This window comes from Populus nigra, chromosome 3 (genome assembly GCF_951802175.1).
Source record: "Populus nigra chromosome 3, ddPopNigr1.1, whole genome shotgun sequence".
Taxonomy (NCBI): Eukaryota; Viridiplantae; Streptophyta; class Magnoliopsida; order Malpighiales; family Salicaceae; genus Populus; species Populus nigra.
In genome coordinates, this window is record NC_084854.1 from 12749874 (window position 1) to 12771136 (window position 21263).

Below are 21263 nucleotides of genomic sequence, written 5' to 3' on the forward strand. Positions count from 1 at the left end.
AAGAAAAACAGGAGAGATTTAGAGACTAGTTATAAAAAATGAACCCTCAACGGATTCCATTTTCATGTTTCGCTGTTGGTTCTGTTACGCAACCCAGTTCGAAACTGGAGCAGTTGATGAAAACGAAATTCATTAGAAACAAGCGGTAAAAACTTTAAATTCTCTTTCACAGTTTATACACTTACATCATACCTTTTCAAGGAGTTGCTTCTTTCTTGTTATTCTCCCACTCCACACATAATCAGAACGGTGGTGCCTGCACCTGAAGGATCCTGGGTGCCTTGTGGGTGAACACAAACACTTGTTTATCGATCTAGAAATAGCACTTCCGCCACCAGCAGCCACCTCTGTTCGTGCATGTGCAGTTTCTGTCTCAACTGCTTGCAAAACGAGCCTTCTTTGATACACCACCAAGTTCCTTTGGCTAACCGAAAGCACACCAGGGTGACACATTTGTCCTTCTAACCTTTCTTCTGGTTAAGATTGTAGTAGGTATTTTTATTGTGAAGAGAGAGCTTGATCAAAAGAAAAGGAAAGAATCCGTGGAGTGTGAGATTTTATAAGTAAAGAAAGGAAGCCTAAATAAAAGGTGTAAAGGAGTTGTAGGTTGATAATTCCTTCCCGGAGAGGGTTTGCTCTTTCATTTCTTCCATTCGTGGGTTATCACTAACCTGAGTAAGCTAACCTGAGTAAGCTGCATGCTTTGGCTCATGAAACCACACCACCTTCACTGATCAAAAAACAAACGGCCTAACAAGATAACGAAGCCGCAAATGCAAAAGGGAAGCGGCCAAAAACTATTCACCAGAGAAGTCAGGAGCTAGCTTCTAGCTGAAACGTGGCATAAAGATGCCATGTGGCTATGCATGATGAGCCCGATTCATGCATGCAGCTTGTTGTGTCTCAAGTGGAAGGGTCCAATTCGAGCCAATGGTTTGTACTTTCTTTTTTCTTTAGAAATTTGCTTGGTTTTGATTGGCAAAGAAAATTGTTTGTTTCGATAATATGGTATGGTTAGCTTTGTGGGTGGAGTTTGGGATTAGGCTGAGGTTTTGTATGAAATTGGACAATGCGGATGCTTGCATAGTTGTCAGATTCTTTAACCACTTTCACTTGGTCTCTTTGACTATTGCAAAACTGTGAGACGGTGCCATTATCCACGATTCCATATCTGAGAAAAAAAGGAGTGAAACCCAAAACGGCTCAATCAAATTCGAGGAAGCAAACAACTTACTCTGGCTCTGCCCTTTCTAGGACCAACTCTTGACCTTTATCAGATAAAATATGGAAGTGGGCATTTTCTGTGTTTTTCTTTTCATTGAAATTCATTTTCATGATTGGAAAAATTACATCATTGATATTTTAGTGTACAAGTTCTATATTCAATCAGTTATATTTGATATTGATTTATTTATATAAAAACATATTATTATTATTTTATTTATAAAGACATTCTTTATTTTTTATATTAATTTATATTTGATTAAGAAGTCTAGACTAAAAACAAAGTTTTTGGAATAAAAATGATTTGTAACGAAAATTATAAAGTGTTTATAATTATAAGGGTTTCCATTGTATCAAAACATTATTCCTAAATATTCTTATTCGATACTCTATTAAAATTGAAAATTAATTAAAGCAATTGAAATTGGTATATAATATGTATTTTTTTTATAAAAAAAAATAATTATTTTCTTTAGCTGGGATATGAAAGATACGTATAACTAAAATGTAAGTTCTTGTAAGTAATAAGTACATTGAAATAATCTGCATGAACATTCTATATGGAGAGATCACTCGTGTTTGTGAAAATCTCATGTAATAGTTGTGTAAATGATCTTTAGACTTGAGATTATTAAGTTATTTTATATAAAAAATATTATTTTTTTATCTTAATTACACATTGTCTTAATCAAGAATAACAAATGAATAAATATTATGTATAATATGAACTATATAAAGATATTTGAGTGATCAATAAAGAATTTATGACCCTAAGTGATTTAGAAAAAAAATATATCTTACACGTTCTCAAATAGCATTGATTGTGAGATACTTTTTGCAGGTTGGAATAAAAATTGAAAAGGTGTTTCAAATCCCATTTAAATAATCAATTATTATATTATTGAGAACAAATATGATTTAACAGAGTAAACACACTCAATGTTTAAATGTGTAAATCAAAAGATTCTCGAGAAAGGGATTGTTAATGTATATATTGTTGAGTTTTCCAAAACACATACACGTAGCGAAAACTATAAATTAAAAAAAAAATTAGAGTTCCAAGAATACTATTATACATATATAAAGTTATTTAGAATTTTTATAAAAATTATATAAAAATTAAATATTATTTTTAATTTTAAATAATTTCTTCAAAGCTAAATTGTTAAAACTGTAAATTATCCAAAATTTTAATTTCTAACAATAATCAATACGGATCACAATTTAAAATCTCCTAAACTACAGGGTAATTAAAATTCTTGAGCGGGGGAAGAAGAATTACTTATCTGCTTCAGACGTTGTTTAAGGACGAAGACTTGAGGTGGTGCTGGATTGGGCAATACTCCTTATTCCGTTTTTGTTTTGTCTGTTTCTCTCTAATCGTCCTTCTCTCTGGTTTTGGGTTTGCTTCTGCTCTCTAGATCTTCTCTGGCTCTCTCTCTGTTCCTTTGGGTTTTTTTCTGTGGTTGGGTCAGCAATCTGCTGTAAGGGAAGGTTAAGGGTCTCCTTGGCTTCTCTATTTTCTTTTCTTGTGTTTTTTTTTTCATCCTCCAGTCTCTCTGCGTCCTCTGCTTTTATAGGCCACCTTGAGAGAAACTCAACCCTTATCTTCTTGGGATTGTGATCTTGTGCGAAGATAAAAATTGGCCCCGAGTTTGATGGGATTGGGACACCAACAGTCCTGCCATTGTTGGCCTGTTGGTGATGGGTTTTCTTGACACCAGAGGCGCATTGTGGAGGCGCTGTGAGCTGAGCCAATTGGGGATTTATAGTGGACCATTTGGTCTGCATTCTGGCTTGCATTTGGTGAGATGATGAGGTCTGACAGAGGCCATTGGTGTTGTTTATTTTGCAAACGGGTTCCTTTGCTGAAAGAAGGAAGAGGATGAACAATGGATTCCAAAACGGCGTCTTCAATTTGCTCCATGAAATTCTGAAATTTTGCAATTGAACTCTTATTCATGGAAATCTTCTTGTTTTTTTAATTTTACCCCTGGATTTCAGCATTATTTACAAACTAGTCTTTAGTTTTTAGTTTAATCAATTCAGTCTTTAATTGATAACTTTTAATTATTTTAAAATTACCCCTGGAAAATCAATTAACCCCCATATAATATCAACGCCTATTCACTTCAGTCTTTGAAATTTAATTTCTTGCAATTTTGACCTAAATTGGCCTTAAACTTTGATATTTCTTTAATTAAGCTCCTGATTTCATTAATTAAACTAATTTCAAAGTTTAATTAAGTCCTTAAACTCATCAATTCTTTCAAGTTTTAGCCAAATTGACTTCCAACTTTATAATTTCCTCTTTATTAGTTCTTAAATTTTAAATTTGTGTTGTCATGACTCAATTCTCAAATTTATTTTTAATTTATCTTTTTTATTAATATATATTTTTTGGAAATTAAAAAATTGAATTATGACTATCGTTACTGTTAAATGAGATATATCAGAAGCTATTAAATATCGAGTATATAGCTCTCAAACCATTGATGTCTCTGCACTCACCTTACTCTAACTTGTATGAGCCAGATCTTAGTTGTGAGTACCATTCTAGTGTTGCATGACATATAATGCTGCCGTTGGGTCCCCGCGGCGGGAAAATATTATCTCTAAAAGTATGACATCACTTCAGAAAGCAGGGATTTGTAGACTGTTTACTTTCTCTTGAAGTGAGAGACTCATGTTACTAATTTGTTGTAAATCTCATTTTAATTGACAGATGCTATTACTGACGTTAGCTTTAGCTTGTGGTCAGAGGTTATTATTTTCAGTTTGATTAAATTTTTACTTATAAAAACAATCAAATTAAAATTTTATAAAAATAAATAAATAAATTAAAATCGTCCAACCAACCAGTTTTGGTTCAGATTTTTATATTAAAAAACAAAAAAAATCTATACACGATTATTGTGTGTGATGAATGTCCAGTCAAATTCAAGTAAAATGAGCGCCTCTAATCCATATCTGCTGAACAACAACAACAACAATCAGAGTTTCATATCCAAAAAGAAAATGATCATGATCATGATGATAATGATCATCAGGAACAATAATCATAGAATAATAATAAGATAAACAAGATTAACAGCAACATTAACAACAACGATCATAAGAAGAAATCTAATTGGCTTAGATATGTCCAGTTGTGGAATCAATCCCCAGATCCACCTAAAAACAGGTAATATAATGACCACCTGTCCACCACCCTTTTGAGTTTGGAGAATGATACGAAAAAAGAAGAGGAGGGTTTGTGTTTTTGATTCTTGCAGGATTTGCCAAGAAAGGCAACGATGACAGAAGTGAAAAGAAACGGGGATGGAGCCTGGAGGTGCATTCCAGCTGTTTCACATAGAGAAAAGTGTTGGGAAGAATACAATTGTACCAGGGAGGCTAGGCAAAGGGGGGGTTAGAGCAATGGGCTTTTTTTAACTTGTTATTGAACGTAAAAAATTAAGCCCGGGGTTAGAGACTCTACGGGGAGGGGTGGCTGCTAAGGTTATTATAATGGAAAGTATTTTATTTATTTATAGTATTATTTTTTTTTATTCTGAACCGGTTCGGTTTTGTTGGGGTTTATCAATTTCAGCATTACAAAACCGAAATTGAACCGTATTGGAAGTTTTTCTAAATATTCTAATTGGTTTGATCGAGTTTTTTTCTATGGTTTGATTTTTTTAGTTTTATCAGTTTAATCAGTTTTTCATTCTTTTGGTTCACCCCTACTTCTTATGATAATTTTTGGTTTCAGCTTATTTGTTTGTTTTCTTTGTATCATTTCTTTAATTCAACATTTGCTCTTTTTAAAAGGATAGAGAAAAAAAGAAATTGTGTCATTCTTTTTTAATGAATAAATAAATAATTTTTAAGATTTCTTCTAAAGTGATTTATATAAATAAATAGTTTTTTACTAATTGTTTTTATATACATTGATGCATTACCCATTTACTTTAAATGGTAAAATATGGATCCAATGTATTTTAAGTGATTTACTCTTTATTTAAAACAACATCTGGCATGTATGTTTGTATAAAAAGTTTGTTTGACTAATTTTTCTCCTATAAGATAAATATAAACCTTGTTGTCTAGTTAAATGATAATAAAAAAAATATGCGCTACTATGAAAACAATTACATAAAGTTTTTTTAAAAAAATAATGATAGGCTATAAATTTTTTTTGGTAATATTATAAAAAGATTGATATATTCTTATTTGAAAATAAATTAAAAATTAAATGATATTTTTTTAAAACGTGTGGGCCTAGATTAAATTAAGAAGCCCATGCGCGCCTATGTTTTTTTTCCTAAAACATCGATGGCATGTTATACATTTTTTAAAAAAATAAGTAAACAACAGGTCACTTCAAGTGGTAGATGAGCTGTCACTAATTAGTGCCCTGAATCTTGACACCACTGTGGTGGTCAAAAATCAAATGATGAGTTTTTTGGCCTAAAATTTTTTTTTCAAGCAATTTTCACCAAAAAAACACAATAACATCATAAAACCAATATAATCCACCCAACACACCTCAAAATTATCTATATAAAAAAAAAACAATTGAATTCCGAACATAAAAATAAACCTGATTTGTCATTCCTGTTATGTTTAGAGAAAAAAAACCACCACCATCAAACTCCATCAAATAAAACCCTTTAACACAAGTTAAGCCATTTTGATTGTTGAAATCTGGACAATTAACAACTCTTTTTCTCTTTCACTATTTTTCCAATGACTTTCTGTATTCTCTCTCAAATCCAAAGATTAAGAGTGAGCAAAATAAACTTTTGGACCAAAATAAAAGTTGTTATGAATTTGGAATGAGTCATGTATTTTCTCCGTGTTTTACTTTTCAATCGTCTATATTTTAATTTGGTTTTTTTTCCCATAATTTAAAGTATAATTCTATCTAATTAGGTTATAAACGTATTTAATTGCAAGGGGAAAAAGTTTGAAAATTGGAAACAAAAAAAAACTCCAACTACTTCACTGTTTATATGAAAAATGAACACAACTAGGATTATACCCTGGATATTTTAGTATATTAGTTAATCTAAAGGAAAAAACATATCATCGCCATCAAACTCATCTTGTCAAATATAACTCTAACACCAAACTTGGCCATTTTAGTTGTTGAAATAGTGATAATCAATAACTTTCTCTCTCTTTCACTATTTTTTAACTTTTTTTTTCTCTCTCAAACTCAGGGACTGAAAAAAAAATGTTTGTATCGAAATGAAAATTTTCATGAATTTGAAATTAGTCATGTATTTTCTCAATGTTTTATTTTTTAGTCCTTTATATGAACAATGAAGCTTAAACTTGAACTAATCTAGGTCCCGGGTCAACCCATAAAGGCAGTCTTAGTCTTGTAACTAGAGTTATTATAATATTATTAATTTCAACACTCAATATAAACTAAAGTAAAAAATAAATATCAAATTATTTTTTAAAATATGTAAATTTGACAACAATACATATTAAGAGTAAAATAGACTTTTTTCATATTTTGTTTTGTCTTTTCCATCATAACCAAACAAAATATAAAAATAGTCATTTTGTCTTGTACATCACTACCAGATACAATTCTGTCTCAGTCTCCTTTTCTGTCTTGTCTCATTTGTTTTCATTATCTCTGTCTTTTCTGTCCGGAAAAGTAACCAAATGATATTCAAGTTTGTTGGTATGATAACAACAACCATGAAACCAAATCATATTAGTTGGCTTTTTATAAAAAAGCTAGGCATGTTTCAAGTAAACTCGATAACTAGACACCAATTGAACTAGATAGATTTAAAATATTAGAGTATTTATATTTTTGACAATATTTGTTTTTATCTTTATTTATATTTATTGACTTACTAATCAACTATCATTATTGAATTAATAACCTAATGAAACGAATTATCATTTAGGTCATGTTTGACAACTGAGCTAGGGTGTAATTGTTAGTGACTTTTGGTTCAAGGATTGCAGGATTTTCATGACTGAAATTTAAGATTCCAACATTAATTTTATGTTTTGTTTATAATAAAATCTCAAAAAATATTATATTGTGTGTGGTGGATCATTATATTTATATGTATAATATGTTTGCTTAAAAATTCATGATTAAAACGGTCAAAGGTAAGGTAATAACCCAACATATCTAAGTGTAACCAAATGTCAAGCTCAAATGGCATAGGTCTAGCTTGCTTCCAAACCCAACACTCTTAGGTTCAGCTATATGTTGAGCCCAAGTACATATAAGTCTCACTTGCTTCTAGATCCTATACTCTTGGTTTCAGCTACGTACTGAGCCTAAGTACATGTAGGTTTATAGAGGTTCCAAACCCAATATTATTGGGTTCAGCTACGCGTTGAACCCTAGTACATATGAGTTTGGCGAGATGTTAAACCCAACACCCTTGGGTTCAGCTACATACACATAAAGCCCAAGTACACTTGGGTCTAGCGAGATACCTGATCCAACACCTTTGATTTCAGCTACGCACTGAGACTAAGTACATGTGGGTCTGGTAAGATGCCGAACTAATACCATTAGGCTCAACTACATGTTGAACCCAAATGCATGTGGGTCAGGTTAGATGTTAGACCTGATATCTTTTGGTTCAGTTATGTGCTAAGCCCAAGTACATACAGGTCTGGTGAGATACCAAACCCAATATTCTTAGGTTTAGTTATACACTGAGCCCATGTAAATATGTGTCTGACAAGCTTTCAGACCCATCACCCTTGGGTTTAGAATCATTTCAACTCCAAATATATATGGATTTGATAATCCTTTTAGATCTCTTTTTAGGTCATGATGATTTGTTTTTTTATTCTTATGCTTTTTAACATCTCCCTACATCCCTAGGTGCATAAAAGTCTCTTAAAAGGCTTACTATATTTCCATCAATATTAATATTTTGTAAGGGATATCTATCCCTCATTAATATTATGTAAAAGAAATTTATTCATCGTTAATGCTATTAAGAGGAGATGATGTTCTAACTCCTCCATTCAAGTAACATAATAAAGTCTAGATGCTATATATACCATCTAAACCACCCATGTAAGGGGTTCCTTATTTTTCTTATTCTCTAAGTATTTATATTTTTATTTTCAAAGCATTTATCATACATCAAATTTTTCATAAGAAAAAAAAAACTTTAAATTAACAAGTCTTTTTTTTAGGGGCCAACTTTTTTTTATGTCAATACCAAATATTGGTACTTTCATGATTAGGACTTAAAAAGAACATCTTTCGACGAGTCTCCTAGTCAAGAGATCGATGTTATTTAAAAAAAAAAAAGAGTATGGTGTTCTTGGGACTAATGTTAATCTTTTTTTTAATAAATACTCAAATTATGAGTTTCATATTCTTAAGAATGGAAATAGTATTTTCTCGAATAATCAAATCCTAGGAATAAATATTTATTTAAACACAAATATCTTAAATTGATAAGTCTTTTATTCTGGGGGGCCAATATTATGACTAAATTATAAAATGAATTAAGAAATTTAATAGTAATTAAAAAGATAAATTTAAGATAAAAACACTTGGTAAAGGGTAACATTTCATATAAAATGATATGGTAAGTAAGGGTAATTTTGTTTTTTCTTTAAATATAACAAACCTATTACCTTGAATTTCTAGAACTAGTGTTAGTTTTTAGGATGTTGAATTTTGTTTTTTTTAAAAAAATTATTAGGTGACCATCCTAATTTTCCAATCATTCCTACTATTTTAATTTATGAAGTCCCTGTAATCATGTAGGTTGTGACACTTAAAATTGACGTAAATTTCTTACACATACTTACATAGCACACAATCATCGTGAATTTTTACGGTTTCATACAAATTTGATGTGTTAAAAATACTAGCTACGACTTCCAAATAGATAACCCGCACAGACGTATGAGTTGCAGGTGGCATCTTTGACTCCGTAGAAAAGAAGGCTCAAGCTGCGTGAAGCTGAGGTCACAAATTTGGTGTTTATAAAAAAGAAACACGCTTATGTCCCTTCAATATTATCATGAGTTTGTAACGGCTGAGAGAAACGATAAGTAGCTACATGAAAGGAAGCTTCGACTCAGAGTCTTGTATCAAGATTCCAACCATCAAGTTCAACAAGCTATTATTCATCAATATACAATTTGTTGATTCCATTTCTGGTACTGTGCTCTCTTTCCTAATATATGCTAATTGCTTATACTTGATCAGTTCTTCGTTTTAATAAGCTTTTTACGCGTTAGATAGCCATGGATTTTTCCTATTATCATTTAATGTCGGTCAGGAACTCCTTACAGACATTCCATTTTACATGTGTTGTAAAGGTGTGTGGCTGTGCTGCCTATATTTTGTTTTAGGACCAGACCCGTCATGTCCGATCGATACAAAGATTGAGAATCCTAAAGACCTGTATCTATCCAGTAACATATATATATATATATTATCTAAGAGATTATAGCATTCACATGAGACTGGCTGACTCGATCTAAACAGGAGGCAGAGTTGTCAGTTTAAACATGGTTTGGTTTGTTATATACAGCCATTTCTTCTGTTTTTTTTTTTAGTAGTAAAACTAGCTGACCAGGACAAACACAAGAGAATGGATCAAATAATTAAAATGCACTTTATTTCACTGCAAGCTTTGTCACCATCATTACGTTTCTTTTTTAAGGAAAAACATTTGAGACCATAGACCCTAGAACAGGAGATGTCATAACGAGAATTACCGAAGGAGATACAGAGGATGTTGATTTAGCTGTGAAGGCTGCCCGTTATGCTTTTGACAGTGGTCCATGGCCCCGCTTGTCTGGCGCCGTACATGCTTCTATTTCCCTTTAATAAATATACGAGAATATGCTCAACTTTATGTTTAATTAGGATGTCATTAAAATGAGTCAAATAACATTTTGGTACCGATTCGCACCATAGTCTGCTCATGTGTCCATGTTAATGCTTGGTTTCAAGGCCATTTGGTGTTTTTAATAGCTTGGGTTGGCAGTTGAGTTATTCTGCAATCACTTCATACTATGACTGAAATATCATTTGCATATATGCTAGTCCTTCCTACCAGATTAATTTGGACAAACGATCATGTTCTGTTCCTAATAAATACTTTGTCATGATTTAATTAATACGGACACTAAGAATATAAATGATTTATAAATGCAAGAACATAGAATATAGAGGTTTAATTGATTAAGTGGCTTGTTGTCATCGTTAAATATCAATCTCTAACTAGTAGTCATGCAAGGTGTATTAGATCTAAACTCAGTGTAGATATAACACTTTTTATTGAATGGTGATCCAGGCAAGGGGAAGGATCATGATGGAATTTGCAGATTTAATTGACCAAAATGTAGAAGAATTAGCGGCATTAGACACTATTGATGCTGGAAAGCTATTCAGTTTTGGCAAAGATTTCGACATCCCTTCGGCAGCAAATTCTCTTCGTTACTATGCGGGTACCAGCAGATAAAATTCACGGAGAGGTGCTGAAAATGTCTCGTGAGTTGCAAGGGTACACCCTGCGTGAACCCGTTGGTGTTGTAGGGCACATCATTCCCTGGAATTTTCCTAGATTCATATTCTTCATGAAGGCCAGTCCAGCCTTAGCTGCCGGGTGCACCTTGGTTATCAAGCCTGCTGAGCAGACACCTCTTTCGGCTCTCTTCTATGCTCATCTTGCTAAGCAGGTAACCTCAAGTTATTAATCTGGATGGTTAGGATTAATCGAGATATATGTATATTCTTGTCTGTCGATATATGAAGCTAGCTAGTTGATATATTCACAGAATTGTGGTGCCCTTTAATTATTGTCTTCTGTTTTTCTTTCTTTTTGTATTTTTGATACTGTAAACAGGCTGGCATTCCTGATGGAGTTCTCAATATTATAACTGGACATGGACCAACAGCCGGTGCTGCCATTGCCTCTCATATGGATATTGATAAGGTGAGGTCAGATTTTATTTGCTGAATGAAATTAGAAAAATGCTACTGCAGTTTATAACTAAACGTGTCATTGCTATTTCAGGTAAGTTTTACTGGGTCGACAGAAATTGGACGTCAAGTAATGAAGGCTGCTGCAGAAAGCAATTTGAAATTAATTTCACTTGAATTGGGTGGTAAATCACCTCTGCTCATTTTTGATGATGCTGATGTAAATAAAGCTGCTGATCTTGCTCTGTCTGGCATCCTGTCTAACAAGGTTAGATACTACATGCTTTCAGTTTTCTGATTTACTTCCATTTAGGGAATCTAATTTGGTCAAAACTCAGTTTAATTAATGACAGTTTTAATATATATGCGTGCTGGTGTGTGTGTTTATTTCAGGGAGAAATTTGTGTGGCGAGTTCGCGCGTTTACGTTCAGGAGGGAATTTATGATGAATTTGTTAACAAGTTGGTTGTGAAGGTGAAAGATTGGGTTGTCGGGGATCCTTTTGATCCTCGAGTTCGTCAAGGACCGCAGGTAAGAATTGAGGAGATCATGGATGGGTTTTTATGTCGTGACAGCAAGTTAATCAGTTTAAGACTTGGATATCTAGACTGAGTAAAACACCAAATATAGTTAGTTAGCAAAGAAAAAATTTATCCCAATTTCAAATACTCGCATGGAGAGAAAGAACACTGTTATTTGAATCATACATAACCCATGCTGACAGCTCCTACATGCTTAGACGACGAGTGATGAGTGCTCTTGTAGGACATGGTAGCTAGCTCGGTCTCCCATATCAGAGGTACACGGTTTCTCAAAAGCTACTCCACCCGTGATTTATCCGGTGGCAGGTTGATAAGCGGCAGCCTGACAAAATTCTCTCTTATATTGAACTTGGAAAGAGAGAAGGAGCGACTTTGTTAACAGGAGGTAAGCCTTTGTATGAAAAGAGATATTACATTGAGCCACCAGTTTTCACCGATTTTTTTTTTAGTTATTAAGACCATGTAACCACCGAATTACAGAAGCGTGGCGGAGGCAATTAAGAGGGCTAACGATACAGCATATGGCCTCGCTGCAGGCATTGTGACCAAGGATTTGGACGAGGCTAATACAGCCTCGAGATCCATTCGTGCAGGGATCATTTGGATCAATTGTCATTTGGCATTTGATAAGGACTGTCCAGTTATATTAATGCTCGACTTGGTAAACACCAATAACTTTTTTTTTTTTTTCCATTTTCCGGCGACCCCTCTCTCTAAACTAGAGATTAATATGTAAACTAAATAAAGTTCTAGACTAAAACATAAAAATCTAAGAATATAAGGGCTAAAAAAGAAAAAATAAAAAACTTTAGGGATAAAAAAAGTAATAACATGCCTCAACTACAATTAAAAAAAAAAGAAGAAAAAGAGGTTGTAATTTGTCCCAACATCAATTTTGATCCCCAAAGTTTTAATTAAGTTTATTCAAGAAAATTGAATTAAGTTTACCAAGTCGAGCATTAATATAACTGGTGTATGTAATTAAGGTGTTTAGTTTTCATTAAGGTGTTTTTTACTTCTAATCTTGCTAAAAAAAATAGATTAGATAGTGAGGATTGGTCTTTAATGATCATTTACTATTTTTAACATTTATTGGTGTATGTAATCCTTATTTTATTTTATTAAATATATGCATTAAATTTTGAGCTCACAATTATTTTATTTTATTTTGCTACTATAGAATACCTAATACAATTCATGCAAGAGTTGGACAATCAAATTTATTTTTTAGCTTAATATTTCATTATATGCAGTTTTATATTCACAAACATAATATTTAATTCGACTATTGAATCAATTTGAAATGTTACCAAAAGCATTAAAAGACTATGTTTTTTATAGAATTAACATGTACGTCAATCAGATTTCAGGAAGACATTACAATACATGTTAGAATTTGTTATGCAAGTTATGTTATTTGTTTACTTATAATTCTAGAACTATTTATGTAATGCCCTTAATTTCCATGCTATCATATTTAGTATATCATGTTTTTTTTTACAGAAATGTTTTTATCTTGTTTCTCAGTTTTACAAACTTGTGCTTGATATCCATTTATATTATTTTTTATCTTATAATTTTTCAAACATTTCTTTAAAATCTTATCATGTACTTGTAAGAATCTCATAACAAATAATAATTTGTTCTTCATGTGGCAGCCTCAGGCATGCTCACCTTCCTCTTATCTACAAAACCTCATCACATTTATCCATTTTAATTTTATTATCGTTAACAGGCATAATACATGGAGTATATAACATGGGGTTTCTTAATACATTAAAAATGGATGTCATATAAATTTACTAGAATATCAATTCAACAACTTCATTTTAAAAAGTCCTACACTTTACAAATATCCATATGTAGAATAAACTAAGAAAAACCATAATCTTCTCACCAGGCGAGTGGTGCTTGATGTTAAGTTCCGGCATGACACACCAATTCATATTAATTTTCCAGCACAACATAGCGGTGAGCACTAATACATACTAATTTTACATGTAATCCTACTAAAAATCAATACATTCCAAGCACAAAGCATCATTAATTGGATTTATCATTTACCCACACATTACTTATTGTATTGATTCTAGTCATCATATCAATACATCATACACAACCTCACTCCACTTTTTTAAAAAATATTATGAGCTCATTCCACCATTTAAGTGTTAACACTCATCCTGTAACAAATTCAATCAAAACTTCATGCACACATGTTTCAATCATTCTAGATCATAGCCAAGATATTCATTTTCCTTGGGGGATGACCTCACGTCAGATCTCAAGTCTTCACTAGGTTCCCCAATCACATCAAAGCATTATCTTATATAAATATATATTATTTACGGTCATTCCCCTGTAGATACCAAATAACTCCAGCTAATCCTCATGCCTGCCAATTAATTCTGATAAGTCAAACATACTAATGCTTCTAACACCGGTCATGGCAACTAGTCGATTTATATTTGGTCATCAGTGCCACTAATGTCATTAGTCTCCACCTTATGATAGACTAATCAATTATGTTCAATCAACAATAATCACTGATATCATTAGTCTCCATCTCATGATAGACTAATCAAACTATACTTATACACATTCCAATACAATTTTGGTCTTATCTTTCTTTTTCACCTTATAATCTTATCGTCATACTAATCTTCTCTTATCTCAAACCTCTTTTTATTAATTTCCATATCATATTCATCATATATCCTTTGTATCATACCCAGCATAATATTCCAGCTCGAACTAAAGTCTTACCTAATAAATTCCATTGTTCCATTCCAAGTCTTAATACTAATCTCACATATTCATCTTGTTATTTTGACTTGTATATGTATACTCTCGGTTCTATAAATCAATACCGTTTATTTTTCTACTTATACACTTAATCTATCCTATTCAAAAACATACATTAATAACATTATTTCAATCTCTCATATGTATACATATTGTGTTTCAATATCTCGTATCTCATCTGATGCAACATGGCATTCTACCTTATTACTTATCTCTAACTTCCCTAACATAGTTACTTCATGACATGAAATGATACCACAAATCAGAACATGTTATCAAGATATCATTTTAGAAGTTTTAAGAGCCAAGGTGTCAAGCACCAATCTGGAGTTCTTAGTCGCATAGATACTCTGGCCTAGAAACCTACTTTTGCAGCATCCCCTGCATTACAAGGGTCAAATCATCATATTTTAAAAATTCATCATAAGAACCCTATTCTGATTCTCATTTAATTCATGTTTTTAAAACCAATAATAAAGAAATTCATATAATGAATGCACACCTAAAAAATTCCAACCTTTCACATATTCAAGCCACGTTCATCGATTTCCACACAACACATAGCCAACATTTACACACGTAACTCAAAAAAAATAGCTCCTACTTTACTATTTTTTATCAATTAGCTAAAATACTCAATTCCTACCCCTTTAGGTTTCGCTTTAGCTTATTCATAATTTTTTATTACTAATTTGTCCTATTACACATTAAGAACACATTAGCATTCATTTAATTCGATTCATCCACTTTCATAGTATATTATTATCATTCATTCCTTGTCGAAACATTTATAATGAAATAAGTAAGTGTTTTTTTAACCTTTCTCATGTTTTCATTCAATCACAAACACATTTTCCATCATTAACTTGTTAATCCTTATATATGAACTTAATTAAGTGTTCTTCACCATAAGTAACTCATTTGGTTGAACCTAATATTGATAATTCGTAAGTTCTTTTTTGAAATTTCATACAACTCAATTCACACCCAATCTTAAAACACATTTTTTAGCATAGTTTAGCACAATTCCCATAACAATTTAGAGCAATAACTCAATTCCTTCCCTCACTGGTGTTGGCCGAAAATCATATGAAAAGAAAGCATGGTTTTCTTTTTATTTTTTTCACAATTTAACTAAATTCATTTATTTAACACCTTTATTAACACATTTACCACCCTAAACAAAAAATTTATAGATAAACAATAAAATTCACTTCTAGAGTAACAGCTCCCGTGCTGTTAAAGTACTAAGTTGAAATAGTAATCGGTGATTTGGAACAGTGTATAGTGAGTTTGTAAGTGGTACATTCAAACCATCATAACTCTCTACAAAACTAATTTTCGATCAATGCCAAAAGTAAAGTTATACATCATCATGTATAGCACAACATATCTAAAATTCAGATAAATCCAATAGTTAAAATTCAATTTATCCATTTTCATAGTATATTATTATCTTTCATTCCTTGTTGAAACATTTATAGTGAAATCTATGGGTGTTCTTTTAACCTTTCTCATGTTTTCATTCAATCACAAACACATTTCCCATCATTAACTTGTTAATCCTTTTATACGAACTCAATTAAATGTTCTTCACCATGAGCAACTCATTTGGTTGAACCTAATATTGATAATTCGTAGGTCTTTGTTTCAAATTTCATACAACTTAATTAACACCCAATCTTAAAAAACATTATTTAGCATAGTCTAGCATAATTCCCGTAACAAATTATAGCAACAACTCAATTCCTTCCCCCACTAGTGTTGGCCAAAAATCATATGAAAAGAAAGCATGGTTTTCTTTTTAATTTTTTCACAATTTAACTAAATTATTTATTTAAAACCTTTATTAACACATTTACCACCCTAAACAAAAATTTTATGGATGAACAATAAAATTCACTTCTAGAATAACAGTTCTTAAGTTGTTAAAGTATCGAGTTGGAATAGTAATTAGTGATTTGGAATAGTGAATAATGAGTTTGTAAGCGGTACATTCAAAACCACCATAACTCTCTACAAAACCAATATTCAATCAATCCTAAAAGTAAAGTTATACATCATTGTGTTCAACACAACATATCTAAAATTTAGATTAGATCCAATAGTTAAATCTCTTTAGATCAAAAATAAATTTGAAGTAACTTGAAAATTGAAAACCTATTATTTAGGAAGAATAATTTATGTACAAAGTATTTGTTTCAAATCTTCACCGTTCAGAATTTATAGCAAATCCAGAAGAACAACTTATCTCAAAGCCAGATGGACGGAGGACAAATCGGTCCGTGACTGAGACTATCTTGAAAGGTGTTTTTCTAGAAATTTTTTGCTGGCAATATCTGTCAAAAGGAGTCTCAAATTTAAAATCATGCTTTTCTATGTGCTTGTTTGTAAGTTTTAAAATTCATATTATTGAGATTGGTATACTTTTTTGTAAGTTTTAAAATTCATATTATTGAGATTGGTATACTTTTTTGTAAGTTATACAATTCAGATTATTGAGATTGGTATTCATTATTGTTGTCGTATATTATGTGCTTGTGATTGCGAGGATTCTCATATTTTTTTGTTCTTCATTAAATTATATTGACTTATCAAAGAATAATTGTCTTCGTGACATTTTTCTTATACTTATCTTTCATGATTCTTTATAATCGTTGGATGGGGGTTTCGTTCTAATAGTTCTGGTATCTCAATTCAAGTAATCATTGTGTTGAGCTTTTATTAACCAAATTTGATTTTAGATTTCTTAGGGTTTCTCTTTCTTATGTCTAGTCTCTAGGATTCTTACCCTCTGAATTTGCATAGGTTGGCATAATGATACAATCAACGCAAGGGTTTGACAATAAGATTTGGATTTTGGCATAATATTTTCTAAAGTAAAGTTTTATGCTAATAAACTTAACTTTTGATCTGACTATTAGATCGAGATAAAATCTTATTAGAAGTTTTCAGAGGCCATGTTTTCTATAAGGTTAAAAGTTTATGTCAATTGGATTCCAAAAAGGCATTACGATACATGCCAGAAGTTGTTGTACATGTTGTACCACATCGAATGGCAGGTCTTCCTCCTAAATCGAGGGATTTTGGGTTGAATCATAAAATTATGATGCGAGGAAGTCACCATATAATATCATGGTTATTAAGAAACCTAATGTTCTGCAAGAGTCTAGGTAAAGGGACTGGTTATATAAGGAGAAGACGCATCACCCCTATTGCACCCTATCGATGGTAAGATGCATTGTTAATTGATTGTTTTTTAAGTTGTGTTTCTATTTGTTGGTTTTATTTAAGGTTCAAGGCAAATCCTCTGTGAAAGAGTCTCTACGTATCAGGTTAAATCCTAATTGTTCTAAGATCCAAATTTTAGCATTGCACTTATTTTCTACTTTGTATCTTTAATACCTAATGATATACTTTATAATGTAATTTTATATTATCAAATAATAAAGGCTACAACTAATTCCTAATGTTTATTGTTATTAATTCATTTAATTTAATATCAAAAATATGCATTACATTGTAAAATTCTTACCTCGAATATTCATTAAACAAATTAACTTTTGTGGTATTGTTGAAACTTTGGTCAAATCTTAATAAATAATCATAAATCAGTGATGATACCCATTTTAGTATTTTTAAAACATGATAAAAATGCATATTTTTATTTCTTAGAAAATATGCATGGAAAATCTTTAGAATTTGGTTGTATGCACGAAAGCAAAATATATTTTTATATTTTTTTAACATTAGCCATTTTTAAAAAATTTTAGATTTTTTGAAATTTCAAAGAAAAATCATGTATTTTTAATATCAAGTTCGTATTTTACATTGTCTACATTAAGTGAAATTCTTGAATAAAAACATATTTTGTATATTTTGAAATAAGGGAATTTTTTGAAGTTATCTAAGGCTTGTTTGGAAAAAGCATAAAAAAATGAATATTTTTAGAAAATCAATAGAATGTGTTTGTCAAATAGGACCAAAAAATGCATATTTTTTCCTTTGTAAATTTGTATCCAACCAAACACAACCTTAGAAAATAAAAGGGCTCAGCCCAGTCTCTTCCAATGAAAAACGTATAGGCCATCTCTTTTTAAACAAACAAAAAGCCTTGATCCAGGAAAAGAAAACGACACAAAATCTTTTAAAGCTAAGCCTAACCCAAAGAAAAAACTCAGATCCTCCATGTCCTTTGGATACAAACATTGTTATGCCCACCATGTAAATAAACACATCAGGCTAAAAAGAAAAGAAAAGAAAACAAGAAGATCAAGTTGTTGCCGACTTCCACATGTTTAAAGTTCCAACATGCTTTTAGGATACCGGTTTAATCAAGACACAGAAAATAAAGAATTATTTTTTAGACCCTTTTCATGTCAAGAAAACAAACTAAAGAAATCAAACCTTTTGCCTCTAGAGCTTTAACGGAGAGATCAGTAGGTTTGACAATATTCTTGGCTGGAGTAGATCCCAATGCCCCCATAGGTCACGGTGCAACTGTTGAGGACTTTGCTGATGTAATTCTCGTCCACAATGATGGTGCAGAAGAGAGGAGATCACGACAGCAATCTGTATAAGATATGAAAAGGTTTGAAGGCTTATATGTTGGTGAGATCTCAATATTTAATATTAGAGAATAAATTCTAACCATTAATTGGATTTATTAGAGTTAAGAACAAAAATTTGTCCTATGTTGACGGTTAGTGATGAGGAAATGAACCATAATGGCAGCTTGTCGTGGGGCCGGAGGAGTTAATTATTTTAGTGATTTCTTCTTGAGAGGTCACAGGTTTTTGTGTGTAGGAATGTGGGAAACATTTATTTTTTATGCTATGTTTTCTTCTTCATAAGCTCCTTCTTTTTCTAGGTACTTGGGATAAGGTTTTATAGGGTTTTACAGGAGAAATGAAAAGGTTTAGAGGCTTATATGTTAATGAGATCTCGATACTTAATATTGTAGAATAAATTCTAGCCATTTATTCGATTTATTGGAGTTAAGAACAAAAAGTTGTCCTATGCTGGCGGCTGGTGAGGAGGAAATGAACCATAGTGGCAGCTTGTCGTGAGGAGAATTAGTTATTTCAATGATTTCTCATTGAGAGGTCACGAGTTTTTATGTGTGGGAATGTGGGAAACATTTTTTTTTTTCTTCTTTTTCTAGCTACTTGGGATAAGGTTTTATAGGATTTTATAGGAGAAATGAAAATGTTTGGAGGCTTATATGTTAATGAGATCTCGATACTTAATATTGGAGAATAAATTCTAGCCATTTATTGGAGTTAAGAACAAAAATTTGTCCTATGTTGACGGCTGGTGAGGAGGAAATGAACCATAGTGGCAACTTGTCATGGGGGGAGTTAATTATTTCAGTGATTTCTCCTTGAGAGGTCACGGGTTTTTGTGTATGGGAATGTGGGAAACATTTTTTTTATGCTATGTCTTCTTCTTCACAAGCTCCTTTTTTTTCTAGCTACTTGGGATAAGGTTTTATAGGGCTTTACAGGAGAAATGAAAAGGTTTGGAGGCTTATATGTTAATGACATCTCGATTCTTAATATTGAAGAATAAATTCTAGCCATTTATTGGAGTTAAGAACAAAAATTTGTCCTACTCTATAACTGATAAAGAAAAGATCAATGCTATTTTTGTAAGCAGAATAGTGTTGGGTGATGTTTTTTTAAAAGAATCTATAAGTGTTTTTGGTGTTATTAGAGCTAAAATTTTAGCTTGGAGTCAAATGTAAATATCGGTATGACTTGATATAATATTTTTGATATTAGGGCCTATGTAAAGGTGGGCACTTTGTCATCTTTTTCTTTTATTTTAATAGGAATAAGATAATAAATAGTGAAATTATGGTATTTTTTTTTAATTTAGTCCTTAAACTTTTAGAACTTTGTAATAGAACTCCTAATCAACCCTCATATTTTAGATCCGTTGCAATTTCACCTTAAACTTCTTTGATTGGACCTTGAGTTTTTTATAAAGTGATTATTGGTTTTGTAATTCTTCAATTTGACCTTTAAACTTTTAATTTCTTGTAATTTTATCCTTGATGTCATCTAATTGGGCATGAAAAAATTAAATTTGGCCCTTAAAATTTTCAATCTTCTCGATTAAGCTCAAATTAGGCTTTCAAACTTAATTTTTCAACAATTAAGTCCCCAATAAAATTAATTTGATCCATTAAAAGTCTAATTAAATACTTGCACGTAGTTAATTTTTTTAATTTAACCTAAATTAACTTTTAAACTTAATTAAACCATTACTTGGGCCCATGATTAATTCAAATTGACTTATTAAAAGTCTAATTAAGTCATCAGACTTAATTTTTATGCAAATTCATTCGAAAATCATTTAATTTAACCTTAAATCTACATTGTTTTTCAATCTTAGGGTACAATTGGGCTCCTGATTTCAGTCTTGCTTAAATCTTCTTTTGCTAAAACCGTAATGGGTTTTGAAAATCAAATTTTCTTTTTCAAGACCTTACTGGTTTTTAATAGTTAGGAGCCTTGTTAGGTTCAGAATCTTGCTAGGTCTTTTTTGTTGGAGTTTTGCCGGACTCTTTCTTTGTCAAAACCTTGTTGGTTAAATCATTCGAGCCTTACTAGGCTTAGAACCTTGCTAGGTCCTTTTTAGTGGACTCTTATTGAACTTTTTCTTTGTCAAAACCTTATTGAGTTTTTCAATCATCGAAGCCTTGCTAGGTCTTTTCTACTAGAATCTTGCCAAACTTTTTCTTTGTCAAAAAC

At 31.6% G+C, this 21263-nt stretch overlaps 1 long non-coding RNA gene and 1 pseudogene across 1 annotated transcript; one reads left to right on the forward strand and one right to left on the reverse strand.

Moving 5' to 3' along the window:
- On the reverse strand, positions 1–3134 carry LOC133689265 (uncharacterized). Its single transcript, XR_009841286.1, has 2 exons — positions 2507–3134; positions 1–1171 (listed from the first exon to the last, which is right to left on the reverse strand). It is a non-coding gene; the product is annotated as an uncharacterized LOC133689265 (long non-coding RNA).
- A 6005-nt stretch (positions 3135–9139) lies between these two features.
- Positions 9140–12330, forward strand: LOC133687949 (aldehyde dehydrogenase family 2 member C4-like; annotated as a pseudogene).
- The last annotated feature ends 8933 nt before the right edge of the window (positions 12331–21263 follow it).